Raw genomic sequence first — 21,954 nt, 5'->3', positions numbered from 1 at the left:
CAGACAGGTTCAGTGCAAATTTCTCTTCCCCTCCCCAAAAGGAGAAATAACTATCCCAGCAGAGTGTAGCCTCCCTAACATCTCAGATGCCCAGGTGAGAGCCGCCCTCTCTAAAGCTAAAAACACAGCATCAATGGTACCAGATGGTGTCCCGGGCTGTGTGCTACATGAACTCCAAGAGGAACTAAACCCACACATAAGGCTGCTGTTTAATCTTAGCCTTACTACAGGATACATACCCAAAGAGTGGCGTATGGCAACAGTGGTCCCACTTCACAAAGGCGGTGCCTCTACGGACCCTGGAAATTACCGCCCCATAAGCTTGACGAGCCTGGTCTGCAAAGCTATGGAGAGGATCATTATGGAACTCATAAACAAAGACATTGGGGACCTACAGACATTGGATCCTACTCAATTTGGCTTTGTCAAGGGCAGATCCTGCCTTTTGAACTTGGTCGACTTTTTTGAAACAGTCACTAAGGCCATTGATGAGGGTAAGGCAGTTCACACAGCCTACCTTGACCTTGCAAAAGCCTTTGACACAATACCCCACTCGGGCATCATAGACAAACTCACCAGCTTAAATGTAAACCCATATGTCACAAGATGGGTTGCAAACTGGCTCAAGGACAGAACCCACAGGGTCAGAGTTGCTGGAGCTATGTCAGACTCTAAGCCAGTCACAAGCGGTGTCCCACAGGGCTCAGTCCTGGGACCCCTCTTGTTCGGCATTTATTTTTCCGAAGTACAGGCAAACATAGGAGGATTGTGGCTGCCAAAGTTCGCAGATGACTGCAAACTGGGCGCCATAATTGATACTCCAGCGGACACAAGCATCCTTCAGAGAGGCCTCATAGAAATGGATAATTGGTGCCACAGCCATGGCCTTAAACTGAACACCAAAAAATGTATAGTCATATCCTTTGGGAAAAACAAGGTACCGACAAATTACTACATAGGCGGTAATCCATTAAGTACGGAAGAGGTAATCAGGGACCTAGGGACCCAGGTTGACAGTAACCTCTCATTTGACACTCACATTGCCAAAGTGGTTAGGAAGACCTTCTATATTGCCCACCTTATCATGAAGGGTTTCACATCTAGATTAAGAGAGGTCATTGTGCCCCTGTACTCTTCTCTTATCAGGCCAATGATTGAGTACAATGCCCCATTTGGGATATATTTCACACGACACCTGCAGCAGTTGGAAAGACCCCAAAAGTTCCTCACCAAGAGGATAAAGGGTCTTAAACATATGTCATATGCTGCCCGACTGAAAAAACTCCAGCTCTATTCAGTCGCATACCGCCTACTCAGAGGTGATCTGTGCCTGACGTACAAGGCCATGTCCAATCCTGAATTAATGGACATGCTCCACCTCAGAAAATCCAAATCCATCAGAGCCACGAGAACAAGTGACTTAAACCTCAACACAGAAATAAATCGGACGCGCTGGAGGGACAGATTCATAACCCTGAGGCTCCCTACACTCTGGAACAGAATCCCAGTCCATGTTAGGCAGAGCCCCTCACTGACTCTATTCAAGAGAAATCTTGACGAGTGGATGGGAGATCGTAGGTTTACCCTGGGGGTCATCTCTGTGTCACTACTAGACAGAGGCATAGTAAACTAAACCCTAAAAGGGCGTAGTATTCTCATCCTAAGGGGTGGTGTAAGCCACATACACTGTGGCTACGCTTATAAATGCCTTAGGGCAGATAGCCTAGTACGAACCTATGAACCTATGTTGCTTTGGCATATCTGCTTATATGCATCTCTCTTCCTACTATGTCATACCTCTATATTTGTAACACCATTCTCTTTAGTCTAGGCAGTATCTTGTAGGACAGTATCTTCAATGTATGCTTCACTGGCTTACAGTCTGTTACCACCAACAATTTTTGTGTATGACTATATTTCTTCAATGTTAGGAACCATGCACTGCAGCAAGAAGCTATTTTTGTGTAAGCATACATGTTAAGAACCATGCACTGCAGCAAGAAGCTATTTTTGTGTAAGCATACCTCTTCTGACATTTTATAAGGTCTTTGGATGATCACCAAGCCTCCTACTCACTTGCTCAATCAGCCCAGTTGTGCCATTTGGAGATGAGAGATCTACAGCCCATTCACTCCTTTTTAGGGACAAGGGATGAGTGAAACATCAGTGTCATCACCCATCTTGGGGAATCAGGGTTTTCTCTTTACAGACTTAATCATTCCACTGCTCCTGCCCCCCCCCCCCCACACTGAAAAGGTTGAATGCAATGGGCATAAGTGAAGGCATGTCTCCTGCCTCTGCAAGAAGAGTCCCCTCAGTGGAACCATTTGTTTGAAGGCAAAGTGACTTCCATGATCTCTGGTCTTCACTAGGTATTCCATCAGATGTCATACTCAAGACATGTGCAGCCCAGAACATCCCCATAGAGAAATAAGGAATCTCTCATCATGATTCCTTTCAGCTTGCCAGACAACTTCTTTAGCACCAAGCTGCCAACTGAACCTTAGTCAACTATGCCATAATCAGAGCTTTACTCATCTTTGCCAATGTTTTGGTATGACATGCACTATTGCAGCTTTGCTACATAATACTGACCATGCATTTCTGACTGAGACCTGGTTTGATTCTAGTTTTTGTTGCATCTCAGTTGTTACAGTACCTTTATTATCATGGTTATTCAACAGCCAAGATGTGACAGCACTGGAGGGTGGCTACTTTGTTTTAGATCTTAGATATGAGACAATACTGGTCCAAGTTCCATGTAGACAAACACACATCTTCAGAAGATGTATGAGAACAGGAATAGATTATATACCTTCAAGAGAGGTAGAAGAATTGGAATACGTTGCAAGTTCCTTTTCATTGACCATCTACATGGTAGTGTGAAAGCCTTCCTTCAGGAATTTATGGATTCCCTGTTGATTCAGTGTTATTCCACCCTTACTGGTTAGAGTTGGTTAATTTCAATACTTGAGGTGATGATGATTCAGTATATCTTATGAAAAATTTTAATGGTGTTATGAAGCATTTTGGATAAGTTTGCATGATCAACTTTGCCAACCACAAATCATAGCTATTCATGGACTTCTGTGTTCCAAAATTGGGTAATCATCTTATCCCTGTGGTGAATTGTATCACTTGGTCTAATCTCTACATGGCTAGGCCTAGTGTTGACCTATCCTGTTTTACTCCATGTGATCTTCATAAGCTGGAGTTCAGAAATTTGACTAATGTCAATAATGCTGTTTTAGCTGCTGCTCTTGACTAGCTCATCTTGAACTGTAGTGCAGACGATCTGGACTGGTTGCTAAGTATAACACCTCTACAATAGAGTCTCATGTTTGCTTTGTCTCTTTGACTACATAATCTGCACCCTTTGCTGTGATGGGGATGTGGCACAATTCTGAACCTTGTTTGATGTGCATAGCTTGACAAAATATGAAAAAGCGAAAGAAATACAGACATCTTCTGTAGGTCATATTGGCATTGGGCCTTCATTATTCTAAGTACCAGTCAGAGATTTCCTTACAAAAGCATGTTATCTGTCAACAGAGATATTTGCTCTAAAGAATCAGCTAGCTATGTTTTTCTGAGTGCTCGACAGGGTGTTTAGTGTGGTTTGTCTGACCACTCAAAAGGCTTTTTTCATCATGTAGTTTCATCATAGTTCTGAAGTATTTGCTCATTTCTTCATAGGTAAGATGGATTCCATTAGAAATAAGCCTGACCTGGGAGTGTTCAGTGGGCAAATCTTTTACATACCATTTTCGAACATTTTCTGATCCCTGATGCTTTGAATTTTGTGCTTTTTCATAAGTTTACTTTTTCTTTCAATTTTCATAACTATCCTTACTTTGTAACTCATATGCTGTGCAATTTCATTGGCTATAACACTTCTGGTAGTTAATTTATTTGTTTACCTAATATTTGTTGTTACTTTGGTTTGTAATTTGTATTACATTATGCCTATTCTTAAAGACATATAAATAAAGATTGACAGAGTAGCTTGCTAACAGACTTCCTCAAACTGTTGCTTTATACAACTTTACTATATTGATAAAAAAAACACTTACTTCGATACTGATTATTTTATTCATATTTTTTAATTACATGTCTATTATACTAGCGTTATAAAAAAAAAAAAAAAAAAAAAAAAAAAAAAAACAAGTGATTCTTATCATTCAATCTACCTGGCTGCCAGAAATGAGTACTGAATAAAGAATTACAACCAGTATAAGATACACTAATGACTGCAGAAACTGCACACCCAGCTTTCCATGCAAAAATATATAGCCTGTATAATTACTTATTTTAGTAATAACTTGGGTCACAAACATTTTCAGTATAATAGATGATCAATATCATGGAAAATCTGAACAGATGTGGAAATTATAACAACAGAAAAGGAAAATGATGGCTATTAAGTGGAATTGATCCTATGCAATGCTCTTGGTGCTTCCTGATCCAATGGCGTAATCTTCAACGTATCCGTTAGTGATAATAATCCACGCTCTTCCAGGTATAAATAAGCAATGTTTTAGGTACCGCTTTTAATCTCTTAGTAATGAAGGTTAGGAACTAATAAAATCAGATACACATATTGACTTACTTTTGGATAATGTGTTCATATTGCTATCAGAAGTAAACTATTATTAAAACTGCTTGCTAAGGAAATAAATACATACTTTGGTACATCCTATAACTAAAAAGATCATCTCTACTTGACTCCAAGTAGACCATTCTCTATCTGTTAAACCTAGCACTTGCTCCTACAGTACTTATTACCTTGATACGGCACTCTTGTCATAGATAGTACCCCAAAAAGGCAACCCCCCATTTCTCGGTCACCCACGTCCCCCGGATTCTTTTTAAAGTTTTTTTGTCTATCCTTCTAGCATGTCGAGGGATCAGTTGCTAGTGTCCTCTCCTGCTCAGCTGGTGAACCTGGGAATATTGAGGCAATGCTACAATTGCCTCATGTACACAGACAACCCTCTCCTCCTCCCACAAAACACAAATACATGCGAGAGATGCAACTATACGGCCAAACTGGAGGCTGAGCTCTCTCAACATAGGACTGGCAAGACCAGTCAGGAGGAGAAGGTTACCACACACACTATAGACCCAGTCTCACATAGTACCATTACAACCTCAAATCATACACATAAACACACAAAGACATACTGAGGCTCTGATCAAAAATCTACCAAAACAGCAGAGGCCACCAAAGCAGACACCCAAACAACCACCACCTCAGAACACAACACCTGCAACACATAGACCTCACAGTCAGAGTGTCAAACAGTCACAGCCCTTAAGGCCAAACACAATGCCAGACACACTAGTCATTGGTGACTCCATAGTCAGACACACTGACGTCCCGCTCACCAGACTGAGTAAGGAGAAGGTCACAGTAAGCTGCCTGTCGGGCGCTAGAATCCGCCACATAACGCAAGCACTCAGGTTTCTCAACAGCAGGTACAAATATGACTCAGTCATTGTCCACGCTGGTGTAAACGACCTGAGACGTACCTCCTTGGACTACATGAAAAGAGACATTGAGGAGCTCTCTGATTATGTAGCCCAGGCAGGTATGACCCTGACCTTGAGCAGTATCCTACCTTCACCAAGAATGATGCCACAATACAGAGATAAGATGATCAGCTTTAACAATTGGCTTAAACACTGGTGTCATTCAAAGGGGATCCAGTGTCTGTCTGCCTGGGATGACATGCTGGACAAGCCACGCTGCCAAGGGGCGGCTTGCACCTGTCACCCTGGGATTCGGATATTGGCAAAGGCTCTTGCCACCCCATAGTGCCTTTTTAGGCAAGGCTCAAATTCTAAACCTACCACCCTAGAACACAAAAAGGAAAAAACTAAGGGTAATGCTGCTCAATGCCAGAAGTCTAAATCTCAAAATGCACGCACTCGAGGCCCTTCTCAGTATGGAGAACATCGATGTCTGTGCTGTGACAGAAACCTGGTTCAAGGCTCCTGAGAGCACCCCAGCTGTCAGGTTTTACCTCATATCATGCGTTCCGCCCCAAAATCCGGACAATACCAAGAAAGGAGGGGGTATCCATATTCATCAAGGACACCCACACCTCAAGACTGGTGGCAACGCACAATGCATCGGAGACCATCCAGGTGCAATTAACCATAGGCAAGACTGCTCTGCAAATTGTAGCATGTTACAGGCCACCCTCACAAACTCAGGAACCTCACATGGCCTTCCTGAAAACACTAGAGGGATAAATGTATCACCAAACACCATCATACTAGGTGACTTCAATTACCCTAATATAGACTGGGAACACTACTCAAGCCCAAACACCCTAGCCCAAAAGTTCCTGGAATTCATAAACTCAAATGCCATGGAACAACTAGTCACCATCCCCACAAGAGGAGATAACATACTTGATCTCATCATCACGAACATGGGAGCACAATGTTCAACACCAGAAGTACACCCCTCACTGGTGAGATCAGATCACAAACTAATCTCGCTGGAGGTCCTCATCCCACCCCACCTGAAATAAAAAGACCACAGTAAAGAACTTCTCAAAAGCCGACTTCACACTTCTAAAGACTAGTGTGGTCTCCTTTAAGGCCCCGAGCTGGCGGAAAACAGTACTCAAGCCGCTGAATCACTTACAAATGCCTTCTACCAGCACCTGCAGGACTGCATGGATAAGGCAATCCCAAGCAAAACAAAGACTCTTTGTACCAAAGGCAAGCGTCCAGTCTGGTGGACCCCAGCCATAAACAAACTCTACAACAAAAGGAGGAAGCTACTACAAGATAGAGCAAAATCCTTAAAAGGTAAGACACCCTTGATCACTATAAGTAAAAACTAAGAGCCCTCATAAAATCATCCAAAGCAAATTTCGAGAGAAAAATAGCTAAAGACTCAAAAGACAATCATAAGGCCTTCTTTAGCTATGTTAGAAACCTGGGAGGAAACTCCCAGATATGCTCAGAACTAGTTCAAAATGATGTGAAGATTACTGATCCTACAGACATTGCCAACATACTGGCTGACAGGTTCAGTGCAAACTTCTCCCCTCTCCCCAAAGGAGAGATATCTATACCAAACGATTGCAGCCCCCAAACATCTCCAGCGCCCAAGTGAGAACTGCTCTCTCCAAAGCAAAAACACAGCATCCATGGGACCTGATGGTGTCCCCGGCTGTGTGCTCCACGAACTCAATGAGGAATTAAACCCACAGCTAGGACAGCTGTTTAATCAAAGTCTTACCTCTGGATACGTACCCAGGAGTGGCGCACTGCAACTGTGGTCCCACTTCACAAAGGCGGTGCCTCCACCAACCCTGGAAATTACCGCCCATTAGCTTGACAAGCCTTATCTGCAAAGCCATGGAGAGGATCATAATGGACCTCATAAATAAAGACATTGGGAATTTGCAGACTTTGGATCCAACCCAGTTTGGCTTTGTCAAAGGAAGATCATGCCTTTTAAACTTGGTTGACTTCTTCGAAACAGTCACCAAAGCCATTGATGAGGGAAAGGCAGTCCATACAGCCTACCTCGATCTGGCTAAGGCCTTGATACAATACCCCACTCGGGTATCATTGAAAAACTCATCAGCTTAAATGTTAACCCATACATCACAAGATGGGTTGCAAACTGGCTGAGTGACAGAACCCACAGAGTCAGAGTTGCTGGCGCCATGTCAGACTCAAAGCCTGTCACAAGTGGTGTACCACAGGGCTCAGTCCTGGGCCCACTCTTGTTTGGCATCTACTTTTCCAGTACAAGCAAACACAGAAGGGTTATGGCTGACAAAGTTTGCAGATGACTGCAAACTGGGCCATAGTAGAAAACACATCTGACACAGATATCCTTCAGAAGGGTCTCACAGAAACAGATAACTGGTGCCAGAGCCACGGCCTAAAGTTAAATGCCAAAAATGCATAGTCATACCCTTCGGGAAAAACAAGGTTACCCCTAGCTACCAAATAGGTGGCAATCCACTGAGCACAGAAGAAGTTATCAGGGACCTGGGGACCCAGGTTGATAGTAGTCTGTCATTCGACACCCATGTAGCTAAAGTAGTTAGGAAGACCTTCTACATTGCCCACCTTATCATGAAGGGATTCTCATCTAGATCAAGGGAGGTCATAGTCTCCCTTTACTCATCACTCATCAGACCAATGATTGAGTACAATGCCCCATTCGGAATGTATCTGACCCGACACTTGCAGCAGCTGGAGAGGCCACAAAAGTTCCTCACCAAAAGGATAAAGGGTCTCAAAAATCTGTCCTATGCTGCCCGACTGAAAGAACTCCAGCTCTATTCAGTCGCTTACGCTGCTCAGAGGTGACCTTTGCCTAACATACAAGGCCATGTCAAACCCAGATTTGATGAATATGCTTCACCTCAAAAAATCTAGATCCATCAGAGCCACAAGGGCGGGAGACTTAAACCTCAACATGGCTATTAATAGGATGTGCTGGAGGGATAGATTCATCACCCAAAGACTCCCTATGCTGTGGAACAAAATCCCGGTACATGTGAGGCAGAGCACCTCGCTGGCCTTGTTCAAGAGAAATCTTGACCAATGGATGGGAGATCGCAGATATACCCCAGGGATTACCTCAGTGTCACTGCTCGACAGAGGCACAGCAAAATAACGGGTATAGTTCCCCATACTTAAGGGGTGGCGTAAGCCACAAAACGATGGGCTAGGCTTGCAAATGCCCTCGGGCAGATAGCCTAGTATGAACCTATGAACCTATGAACCTATCTCACAGCTTCCTCCTAGTCTATGACTCTATTTGGGTTTAACTACTTTGCTATACTGAGTGGCAAATTCCTCCAGTTTTAAAGGAAAATTCCACTTTGAAACTCTAAAGCTATGCATTATTTTATTTATATTTTTATATTATGTTCTGCATTAATGCACCAGAATCACTGTAAGTGCTTCTGATTGTATTGTAATATCTTACACACAAAATGGTCACCATGGGGCTTGCCTTGCTAATGTGAGCTTGTTTTATAGTTAGGTGATCTTGTTCTACAGGCCTGCCTTCTGGATCTCAGAATGCATTTTGAGTCCCCTTAACATAACCCATGCTAGATATAAAGACGGGAGTTTTTTCTCCCTTCAGTAAGATGAAGTGACCATGTATTTTTATTTTTTCCCATGAATTACCATAATTTATAGTAAGCTTCTGCTAATGCTTTCATGGCTTATTATAAAGCTTTTGCAAAGCAAACTAGCTGAAATACAGGGTCTGATGAGTAGTCAAGATTATGTTCTTTAAACAATTGTCATATCTCCCTCTGTAACCTTCTTGAGGTGTCACACTTGACTCTTCGGTGTAGCAGCTCTTTTATTCATTTATGGTTGATAGCTGTCACTTCAAAGAGATGTAAGCACTTGCAGTACTTATTTTTTATTTTACTTTATTTTCAAAATTTCTTTAAATTAGCAGTTAAACAGTACAAATATCACTTCACTGAAAAAAAGTGTGTACTTCTCAATTTAACTTTGCTTACGTACGGCATCGTACTCCATAAATATTTAGCAAAGATTAAGGGCCAGATTGAGAATTGCCATAATATTGTAAGCAAATTTGTGTTATGAGTGCCCACACATAGGGTGTGAGTAATTCAGAAAAATCTCTGCAACATGGCAAGGTCAAGCAGCATGGTTATGCCTGATTTATGCTAAAGGCCATTATTAAAATGAGCCTTCCCATGTCTACTAATCAGGCAAAACAAGAAGGGAGAGTGACTCAGAAATGTGTAAATGCTGTGCAACAGAACTGCACCTGCTGTGCATTTGAACGCTTGTGTCCAGACTGAGGGAATGCCTAAGTAATGTTAGGGGTTCCTTTAGCACTGCAGTACTCTGCTTAATATAACTTCACAAAACATTTAGAAGTATTGTCCAACTTGCATTATATTATGGTGAACAACTACAACAGTACTTAATAGCAGTCATACATAACAGGTACATCTGTGTTAAGTTCAGAAGCTGCTGATCTACAAGCTGTTCCATAGCACAGTGGTTCTCTTTGCTTACTCTTGTGCCTACATTGTGCAGATTTACCTCATTGGACATTATGATGGTTATGATATTTAGGGCTCATCATTTTATTGTTTCTGAATTACTCAATTTGTGGGATGAGGAAACCTACTAACCATTGCACTCAGTAGTTCTTAATACCATACACATGTCTGGGTCCCTATGGGCAGCATTGCACATGCACAGTCCAGACCATGCCTTAAGGGGGGATCTGTAATTCCACATATAAACATTTGCTGCTGTACTGCCAGATTTTTTATCCACATACAGGATACACAGCTGCCAAGTTTCTTAAAGTATCCCTGTGAACCATAATACAGTTCCCATAATATTCTAGCCTGCCACAACTGACACAAATGAAATGCCCATCAATTCCAGTCACTGCACTGCAGATGGGATACATAAGACCTGAACTGGGAGGAATTTTCTGCCATTTCTCACTGGTTGCTTGTTTCCTCATGTTTGCATTATAGCACAGGTACAGTGATTAGACACCGTTAATGTAGTACCTGCTTTTGGTTGATGTAGTGGTACTTTTCTCTACTCCATCCATTATGTTTTTTTTTTTTTTTTTTTTTTTTTTTTTTTTAGTTAGTTGACGTTTATACCTGTGTGTTTCATATACCCCTTATCCATTGTTATCTACTGTCTTCACTTTCCTTTGCAGTTTTGTCTATGTTACATGTTTGAATGTGTGGCCCTGCAACCTCTTCTACCCTCCTAACTTAATTTTACTTCCCTTTCTATAGCACACGCAAGCACATGCAAGCACACACACACACACACACACACACACACACACACACACATATATCATTATGTTAAAAAACAGATTGGTACACATCTCTCATGATCTCGCAGGACTGTCACATATGTTCTTTCTCTTGCCAAAATAGTGTACGTGAGATGATATCTAGCACCATTGTGGCTCATGCTTGACAAACAAGCACTACTGCTGCTTGCGCTGCCTTGAGCCCACACTGTACTTCATGCTCCTCACACAGTCTCTGCTGCATCCACAGACAGTATGTTTAATAAGCTGCTCATTTCATACACATGCCTGTCTGCACTCATTGTTAATAAATAGTAGAGATCTTCGTGCACAGAGAGTAAACAGAGGAGGACAGCTAAGATGTTTCTGAATCCCACAGTAATAATTTTGAAAAACAGTTTTATTTGTCTGTTAATGTGCTCACTTAACTGTGTTCAGCAAGAAAGTTTCAAACTGTAGAACTATTGCAGGTGGTTAAGAGCTACACGGAATGATATTTCTAGCCTGGGTCACACAGGATGAGACAGATTTCATTCTGAAACAATGTGAGGTCTGAACAAGCCAAAATGGTGGGATCTGCATAATCAATGACAGGGAAAAATGCAAGGGAAGAAAGTGAAATTTTTATGGGAACTAAACATTTCTGTGATATTATAGACAGCGTGAGAGAAAGAGAGAGAAAATCTAACTGTGAGATATGATTAACGTTGCTGGAGGAAGTTGTTTTCCTTTAATAGCCATGTGAATTCTGGATAAATACATTAAAGGAGTAGAAAGAATTTAAGAGCAAACATATTCCTGTTTGAGTTAGATATGATGGAAAATGAATCACCTGACAGATCTTCTCGTACCTGACAACTGAGCTCCTGCCCCCCCCCCCCCCCCCCATTTCTGGTTATGTCTAGCAAAAACCTAAGGCAACCGTAATAAACCTCTTGATAAAACTAAAACTGTACTAGTTTTCTTATAGCTGCCATTGTTCTGCTGGTCTGTAATTTTCACTTATCTTTTTCAGTCAGGTTCATCGTCATTACCAGTGTAGAGAGGTTGTATTTAGGGCAATGAGACTCTTTAATTAACACTACTAAATTACAACCGGCTTTGTGGAATCTGTGAACTAGAATAATACAACAATATTTTGGCATTGTTTATAGCTTATTGTAATGGAGTCATAAAACAGCTGGTAAGATTATGGCTTGATACTAGGTATCTATATAAGACTTATTTTATACATTTGCTATTGTTTGTTTTCTTCAGAAGAAAGGCTTTGATAACTGCAGCTCAAACTATAGGGTGACCAGTAGGTGGCATCTGTTCATTCTAAATGCTTCATTTTCTGATCAGACAGCTGGTAGACTAGAATTCGTCTTCCAGCATTTTATATACAAAATTATCACAGAGTATCTTCAAATTAATATTAAAAGGGAATGAGTCTTATGAAGCTTCTTAAGTTAATATAAGTGATGTTGTGTTGGCCTCTTAGAAAGTGTCTGAAGAAGCCATGACCGTGCAACATCTTAATAGAAGTGTGCCTAAAATAGCTAAAACTAAAGCTCAGATTATTATATTTTAGAGGTATCTTAACTGAACAGTATGTGTTGACCTCCTTAATTGAGACTGTAAAAATAGGGACTAGATGTAGCACATTTAAAATGCCACTGCAGTTAAAAAGCATACATTCCAGAACTTTTCAGTTCTGTCACTTGACCTGATGGCACTGGTGTTTTTGTCTCCAACTGAGCAGATATACAGTCCCTCACTTTTTAAGTATGCAGAAATATCCATTTGTAGTACTAACTTGACTACACACAAGTATTAATTGGATTACTTAGACTTTAACTGTATCCAGACTGAAGGCCTGTTGTGAAGACTTCTAAGTGGCATTCACCTGAGCATGAGGTTACAAAATCCTAGTTATACTGTCTGCCTGAGCATTACTTATTTCTAAAATGTGATAGTTTCTAGAAAAGAGTGACTGCAAGTTAATACTGACTCTCGTTTCACCAAAAATGAGTCTGTATAAATTCCTTTGGTCTACCTGACAAAATGTTATGTATTGTGTGTGATGGTTTGAGTAATATATAAATTGATTTATTTGACAAGGTTTTCAAAAACACCCTGTTTACTATCTTGCTAACTACTCTTCTTTAAAATAAATTTCCTACCCATTGAACTCTGAAAGACTCTAATGCCCTTGAAGAGGCCTGTGTAGAAATCTTTACCGACTGCATCTGATACCACTGGACAAGCTCCATAAATAATGTTTTATTTGAATTTATTTACTGACATTTGATTACCAGGTAATTCCGACTGGATAAAAGCCTATTTTTAGTGGAGGCCTAGGGTGAAAGTACTACAAAACATTTTAAGAACAATAATTTTACAATCTGTAAAAATAATACAAAAAAAAAACAATTACAGTTTAACTAATTATACCACACTAGACATACTATGAAAACATTGGTTAAAAGTAGATACAAATTATACAACAATGATTTAATATTTAGAGACATTTTAGTCAGTTTATAGCAAAATTAGAAGTAAGTTAGTCTAATACGAGCAGGAATTGCAATATGAAGTCAGAGAAAAGCAGGCTTATGGTATATTTAGAAAGAAATCCAGGAGAGCGAAACTGATAAAAGTAAGACAGTGAGTGAAGAAGCGAGAGTAAGGAGGTGTAAATGAATAATAGATATTTGTTCACATTTAGGGATATAACTGAATTGCCTTTCTTTACTCAGAAATTCATCTGTACGAATGAACTCGACAAAAGATGTCGGTCATCTGCACCTGCTGAACAGTTAACTGTTCTGTACTGGACTGGTACACTTGACAATGAGCACAGATCTGGGTATTTTTCTTAATGTCATCTATAACAGTATGCTTATTTTAATTGGATTCTAAAAATCAAAATTCAAAGGTGCAGGCAGGCATATAGTGTATACTTAAATCTGTACATTTTCCAATCATTCATTCATGTGCCACTATTACCCATTTTATTATTTTCAGAGTCGTGATGGAGCCAAAGCCTATCCCAGCAAATCTTGAAGTAGTCTTTTTCATGGCTGGAGGAAACAACATCTCTAAGCAATGCATTCATTTCTTAAGAGTGCTGTGAGGCAGCATTTGGAAAGGTGCACATACTTTTAATGTGAAGTGAGGTAGGATGGAGCAACAGTATGAAAATATAAATATACTAAACTCTTGGTTTTTATTAAATGAAGGTAATTAGTATCTTTATCTGAAGAACCTGCATTTTTTCTTTTTTTGTTATATTCAACTAGGTTAATGATGACAGCAAAAGCAGTAATAACAATCTGCACTTATTTCTGATGTATTACTCTGGACAGCTTAGGGTGACATGCATGTCACAATAACACAAAAAGATTTTAATTCTGATTTTTTTGTATCATTGGCTCACCTGCGCAAATAAATTCATGGTTTGAGTGGCAAAGTCCTTGACATTCATCTTGTGGTACTAGTCTATTCTGTTTGACATAAGTGATACTGAAAAACGGTTCCCATTATAGTAATACAAAAAAATGACCTTCTCAAAGCACACAAGTCTATGAATACACTGCCTACTAAGGTAAAATATTGATAACTCCTCTGAGAAACAATTACTCATTCTCATAACAGTAAAGAAAGTAATGCTTGTAAACAAAAATTACTTCTGGCTTTCTTCTCTGATGTTAGCTAAGAGCACAAAAAGATGAAAATGTGTGATTGCTTCTAATAAAGTATCATAGTTGTGGTCTGATTTTGTATTTCTGGATAGTGTGCTATAGGATTACAATTCATTAGTCTAATGATAAAGATAATTATAATGAACTGCACATGATCTAAGTTATTAAGCATACTTTTGATATTCCTACACTTCTAAAGAGGCAGATTTAGTGTGTGTGTGTGTGTGTGTGTGTGTGTGTGTGTGTGCGCGCGCGCTTGTGTGCGTGCGTGCATGTGTGTGTGTGTGTGTGTGTGTGTGTGTGTGTGTGTGTGTGGGTGTGTGTGTGTGTGTGTGTGTGTGTGTGTGTGTGTGTGTGCTTGTGTGTGTCTGTGTATGAGCGTATCTGGGTTAGGATTAGAATAAGGTTCAGGTGGTGAGGGATTTAGTGTTATATGTGTGTTTATGTGAAAAGTGTGCAAGTGTCTTGTGTAGTGGTACTGTCACGGAAAGGGTTTTTCATGAGGTAGTGTGTAAATTTGGGGTTAGGTGCAGCTGCAAGAATAGGGTTAGGGTTAGGATCAGTATACAAGTTAGTAAAGCGGTACAGGACAGAGAAATCCCCTAACTCCAGCCATGCACATGACTTAAGAAAACCCCTTTCCCTAACAGTATCATGATTTAGACAAAGTATGTCTGAAGGTACTGTTAAGTTTTTTTTTTTTTTTTTATCAATCTCAAAAGAAAAGCATTTTCTTTCCTTTACTGACTGGTGAAGTTTCAATAATTTTTATTGTTAAATTTAACATGCATAAATCTTTGTAATGTGCATTGCTGTTCATGCATATCAGCGTTTGGGGATATAATCCACTAAACTTAATGGGGTGTGTGAAGAAGACTGATAGGTGGGGATGCAATGGACAGATAAGCTAATATGAGAAAGCAAGTAAAGTACAAACAAAGAACTTTGACTCAGATTTATCACTGTACTTACTGACTAAACTCAATATGGCAAAATATGGTAAATTCTATAACTTCATTATTCTAGGCATTGAATATCTCACAACCCTGAACCCTCATCACATTGGCTTTATCAAAAGAAGGTCTTGCCTCTTTAACCTCATGCATTTCTTTGAAAAAGTAACTGAAGGAGTGGATAGTGGTTATGCATTACATACAGCATATGTAGACTTGGCTAAAGCCTTTGACACTATTCCCCGTGCAAGCATTATTGACAGACTTGTAAATCTGAATATAAATCCTTATATTGTGTGGGTCTAGGACTATTCACAGAAAGCACATTTCACTGAAAGTCAAATGACTGTGCACAAATCACTGAAAACTCAATTCACTGAAACACATTTCACTGAAAGTTATATATGGCCTTTTCCCCACTGTTGTGCGACCCTGGAGTTAGTATATATAGTAAGGGGGGTATGGGGGTGTAGCCCCCCACATATTTTGGATATATATTAAGTTCAGAAAAAAGTAATTTATTGGATTTGCAAGTATCCATGTATATAGTTCAAAATGTTTAAAATAGGTGGGGCCACCCCGATATGGGGGGGCGGTACTCCCCACACCTTTATTATATATACTAACTCCAGGGTCGCACAACAGTGGGGAAAATGCCATATACAACTTTCAGTGAATTGTGTTTTCAGTGAACTGTGCACAGTCAAATGTGTTTCAGTGAAATGTGCTTTCAGTGAATTGTCCTAGACCTATTGTGTGATGGTTAGCTAACTGGTTGGCAGAGCTTGTGCTTAAAGTAGAGATGTCACTTCTGAAAGCAAAACAGCTACCGATAGTGTACCACAGTTTTGGGCCTTCTCCTATTTGGCATACATTTCTCAGATGTTCAGGCTAGCACTTCTGGCCTGTGGATAACTAAACTAGCAGTTGGCTGTAAATTTGGTGGTGTTATTCCATTTTCAACTGACTCCACAATGCTCTGACACATCTTAGACGATGTTAACAACTGGTAAACAATAATGGTCTCACATTAAATGTAAAAATGTAGCATAGTTCAATTTAGTAAACAAAACAGTTTCACTTACCATATAGGAAATGCACTCCTCCAATCAGACATTGTTGTAAGGGATCTGGGTACTCTTGTTGACAGTTCTTTTTCATTTCACCATTATGTCTCCATAGTAGTTTTGAAAGCCCATCTAATTTCCAAAGGCATCTCCACTAGATCCAAAAAAAATCTTAATCACCCTTTACTTATATCTTATCAGACCCATTATTGAATATATCACATCTTTTGACATGTATTTATCTAAACTTATTACATAACTTGAGAGACCTCAGAGATTCATTACTGGAAACATCAGTGGCCTCAAAAATCTTGGTTATCAGGAGAGACTGGCAGTCCTTTCTCTGTACACAGTCTCTTAAAGACTGCACCATGGAGATTTATGTCTAGCCTTTCATGTTTTGAATGATTCAGCCCTATTTGACATCCAATTCCTTTGCAGAACTAATAGTACATCAAATACTTAGTTAAAGGATCTAAACCTTCATCCGCAGATAAACATACACTTTGGTGTGGTACATTCATATCCCAATGTATCCCTCACCTCTGGAACAAACTTCCACTACATGTCAAACAGAGTAGTACTCTTGCCACCATCAAGGTAAACCTAGATTATTGATTGAGCACCCTCATATTTTCTCCCAGTCTATCTTGTTTTTCCCTCCTTAAGGCTAGAGAGAAATTCTAAACAGGGTTTTTCGGATAGGCTTGAAATGGTTTGCAGACTGATTACGTGGTACTTAACTATAAACCTACGATCCTATAAGGTTAATTTGTAAGATGAAAATAAAAGTATAAATTACTGCATTGTAAAAACTGTAGACTGTTAATATGCAACTGAAATACTACTTAAAACTTGAAGTTGTTAAACTATCTTTTCTATTTCCTGTTTCATCTCAATTTTTAGCTTCTTCTGAATCCTGACACTTGCTTTTTATCTTTGTACTCAGTTTCATGCCACGTACCTTCAGTTTACATTCAATTCCCCTATCACTGCTGAAGTTCCTGTTCAGGGTCTGACTGCAATATCACATTGATTGCATATAGCAGCTTTTTAGATCTGTCCACTCTGATGTCTTTGTTAATGCAGGCCATTACTGATATATGAAGAGCAGTGGTTTTATGATGAACCCAGATACACACCCACTCTCACTGGGAGCCCTTCTAGGAGTCCAAAAATGATATATAATTGTGTCATCAGGTTCTTGTACACAGTCTGCACCAATTCTATATATGTTTCTGGGCCTTTCAACATTCACAGGATTGCCCAAATGAGCTTTCTTGTGACCATGACTAAAGCAAACATAATCCATCTCAATGGGAAACTATGCTTAACACCTCTAGTAATGTTACTTTCCTTAATAAACTATGCATTGATAGTCAACTCATTAAAAGACATTTCATAAATTGATTTAATCACTTATTTTTTGTGAACACCATATTGTAGAAGAATAATCCTCATGTTATTTTGTTTAATATTGTCTTAAGCTTTTTTACCAAATCAAGCATCTATTTTTTTCAATCATTTATTTACTTTACATGCTAGTATTTCTTTTATAATGAACATTTCCTTTTTATCCTTTCCATCAGTATCATAAATGCCATCATTTAACAAAAGCTTTAAGGTATTATTTATTTTTGTGAAATTTTTATAATCTGTAATGTTCAAAGTTAAAGGACGGCAGTTTCTAATGTCTTTTCTGTCAACCATTTTATAAATAAATTTCTTTATACATTCACATATTATTCCCTCAGTAGTCCCATAATCTAGCCACCAATTCATTGCCTTAACTATTAATTTATTAATCTCAATTCTCCTTCATCCATTTTCATAACCTAAACCATCTGGTCCAAGCTTACTTATTTTTAACTTATTTTAACAAATACTTCAATTCCTGTACATCTATTTTTAATAACCTCCTTTGACAATGTCTTGTCAATTTTCTTTTCCATTCCATGTATGGATAGATTCCATTTGTGAAGCTCATATAATTCAGAAACATACCTTTCAACTTTACTCAAAATGCTACCAAGATCAAAAACTTCTGTACCATCCTCCAAAATGCTACTACTACATTTCTCTTCATCCTTTTTAACACCCCCAAAATGAAATAATTTTCACTTTTCTCTTATAATAGATATTTTTGTATAATAACAAAAGTATTCTATCCAAATTTTCTTTCTTAATGTTATTTTCTTTGTCCATAACACCTTTTTCATAGCCATCCAAGCTTGCTTCAAACCCTAGAAACGTCAAAGGGATCAGATTTCAATGGTTTGGGCATGTGTGTAGGAAAGCAGAAGATGATATGTTGAAGAATATTTGAGAGGGAGATGAAGAAAATAAGACGAAATGAGGATATCCAGCAAAGAAATGGATGGATTGCATGTGAGAACTCTAGGATAGCTATATATGACTGTTGAAGAAGATAGAAAAGTAGCCATGAATTGAAAGAAGTACAGTTGACATAACACATTGATCACATGTAGAAAATGGGGAAAAAAGGGGATGATTATGATGACTCTAACTATAAATCTTAGTAAATCAGAGCTAGTTTGGGTTGTCTGTGACAGTAGATGTTGCTTTTTCAAAGTTGATTATTAAACTGTAAAAGCACATAATCACGAAGCAGTTGTGAGGCTAAAAATTATGGCCATCATGCTGACTACAAAGTAATTAAAGTACAAGTAAAAGCTTTGCTTATGAGCTAGGTAAAGAACTGCAATTGCTAAAGGATAATCCATATGAATGGTGGAGCTGGTTAATATATGTTAAACTGCTGTTAGGGTTTTGCTACATTATTTCAGTTTCTGGTTTACAAGATTAATTGATCACAATGGAAAAATGTAAACCTAAGAAGTCAATAAATACGGTACCCTTGATTCAGAGAGGATCATTGCATGGAGTTGACAGTGGAGCAGAATTAAAAGGGATGGAGGTTAAGTATTGCCCGACGACTTGATGGTTTTTAAATATCTCCTCTGTCACTTCATGTTGGTATGAGGAAGTGAACAAATGACTGGTTAAAGATGTTGATATCATATATAATATATTATACATTATCATGTATTATATTATTTAAATGCTTTACTGGAAAAGCTTGGTCAGACTTTGCCATAGACTACTGTGAGTGAAAGCTTAGTTTGTTTTTCCTGATATTGCTTTCTTTTAATTTGAATTTTATTTGCATATTGTGGTGCATTTTCATTACACTGTGTTTTAATTTTATTCTGTTTTCTGTTGCAAGGTTTAACTCACCTTCTCTCTAGTTGTCTTGCCCCTTATGTTACTTTGACCACATAATTCAATCCCTCTCCCTTTTCATTGGCTGTTTTCAGTAAGCATAAAATTATCATTGCTTATGATGTCACAGGAGGCAAAGCTCTCACATAAAAGCACTCCTAATGTTAGTTTGTCAGTAGTAGACACTCAGTACCCATCACACACAGTGTGAAGCAGACATATAGACCCACATATGCTGAGACACTTAAATGCAACCTTTTTAAACCTCAAAGGCATCTTAGATGAAGCACAAATGCCCTCAGCAACCCCAAATTGCTTATACTCCATATTCTTCCTTAACTGAAAGTTTCCCAGGCATAAGCCTCTACATTTCAATATACATCCCTAATCTCTTCCTTCTTTCTCTAACTGCCCATTGTATTCCTTTTCTTCTTTTTTTCTCTCATTTTAACATAATTAAAATGTTCAAATATATTTTCATACCAGCTTTTTCTAGTACCTGTGGATTCATCCCACCTTGTATTCTATTTTTAATAATTTATAAATATTCTCTGTCATCATCTTGTAATGTTTTTTCTTTCTTTTGTTTCTTGAATTGCAAACTTTCTTATATTTTACCCATATATCTCCAATGCAATCTTCTTCTCTCAGTTTATTTCTTTACTCTCCCAGAAAAGTGATGTTAAACATACTACTGGATTTATTAAACCAAAACCACCATCCTGCTCTTTACAATATATATGCCACCTCATTTTATCAAATTTAATCTTAATCCCCATATGAAAGAAAAATAATCTCTAATAGTTATCATTCTAAAATAGTAGTAAACATAAAACTCTCCCCAAATAATCTAACTTGCTTAAAATATAGTCATTAATAATCAAATATACTTTTTTTCTTATATGACAAATTAAATGCTTTCCACACATTAGTTTGTTTGTTTGTGTCTTTCGGCTTTTCCCGGTTAGGGCTCACCACAGCGGAACTCCAGTCCGCTAATGATTGGTAGTGGATTTTTACGTACCGGGTTACCAGCTCTGACGCACAGCCTTCAACGAAGGCACGCCCCATTCATGTATGCCTCCACACAGAAGACGCTCTAGCTGAGAATCGAATGGGACAACGTCTTGCAATGAGGCGACAACGCTACTGCAGCACCACCACACATTAGTAATATTCCTAATATTATCTAAATCTTTCCACTGACTTACTGTCTTGATTCTTATTCCACATTTTAAACCTAAAACACTAACTAAATTCTGCCTTGTAAAATAAATTCTTCTTACATAAACTACGTCCCCAAGCCTTTACATTTCTTAGTAATTTTAAGCATCTTTTTAAATTCACATCAGCCTCTTTAATCCCCCCCTCTTCCATCAGATGGTGTAATTAAATTCTCAGTATAAACCTTATACATAGGAATTTGATGACTTTTGTGATTTATTTGGGTAAAAAATGCATTGTAAAAGGATGTCCATTATTTTTATCTTGCTTAATAATGTCATAAGCTTTTTCAACATCACAATCAACTATTTCCCATTTTTTCACTTAACATGCTATTAACTTCTTTTATAATGATCATTATTTCTTTGGAATCCTTTCCACCAATCCATAAAGACCATCATTTATCAGAATCTTTAAAATATTAATTATTTTATAAAATCTTTATAAACAATTTATAATCCATGCTGTTCAAAGTTTAAGGCCAAGAGTATCTAATATATTTTCTGCCAGCCTTCTTATAAACTTCATTATACTTTCACATATTTCCTCTTATTAATCCCATAATCTAGCTACAAATTCATTAATTTAATTATTAACCCCCATTTTGTAGTATCGAATTCTTTATAAAAATCATAATCCAAACCATCTGGTCTTGGCATACTTTTTTAAAAACTTCTTTTAACACAACCTTCAATTTTTGTATATCTTTTTAAGTAATCTCTTCTGGTAGTGTTTTACTCATTTTCTTTACATTCTATGTATCAACAGATGCCATTCTGAAGTTTCATATAACTCAGAAACATACCTTTTAGCTCTACTTAAATTACCACCAAGATAAAAAACTTCTGCACCATTCTCCAAAATAATACTGCTCATTTTCCCTTCATACCATAAAAGGGGACAGTTCTTCACTTTTCCTTTATAACAGTTATCTTTGTTTATATAATAAA

The 21,954-nt window shown here is 38.4% G+C and overlaps 1 protein-coding gene across 2 annotated transcripts in view; it reads left to right on the top strand.

Moving 5' to 3' along the window:
• Nucleotides 1-21,954, top strand: part of LOC122791756 (potassium voltage-gated channel subfamily A member 2-like) — a 370,694-nt gene that overhangs the window by 243,514 nt on the left and 105,226 nt on the right. The window contains exon 3 of one of the 2 annotated variants that reach the window (XM_044059680.1): nt 13,841-13,992. The exons of the other annotated variant lie outside the window; for it this stretch is intronic. The gene's annotated coding sequence lies outside the window, so the exon portion shown is untranslated. The remainder of the gene's footprint in view (nt 1-13,840; nt 13,993-21,954) is intronic. 2 annotated transcript variants of the gene reach the window in all.

The sequence above is a fragment of the Protopterus annectens genome, chromosome 17.part0, assembly GCF_019279795.1.
Source record: "Protopterus annectens isolate FY-2018-M chromosome 17.part0, PAN1.0, whole genome shotgun sequence".
Lineage (NCBI taxonomy): Eukaryota > Metazoa > Chordata > Ceratodontiformes > Protopteridae > Protopterus > Protopterus annectens.
The sequence above is the reverse complement of the archived record's forward strand: the minus strand, read 5'-3'. Positions and strand labels throughout refer to the sequence as shown.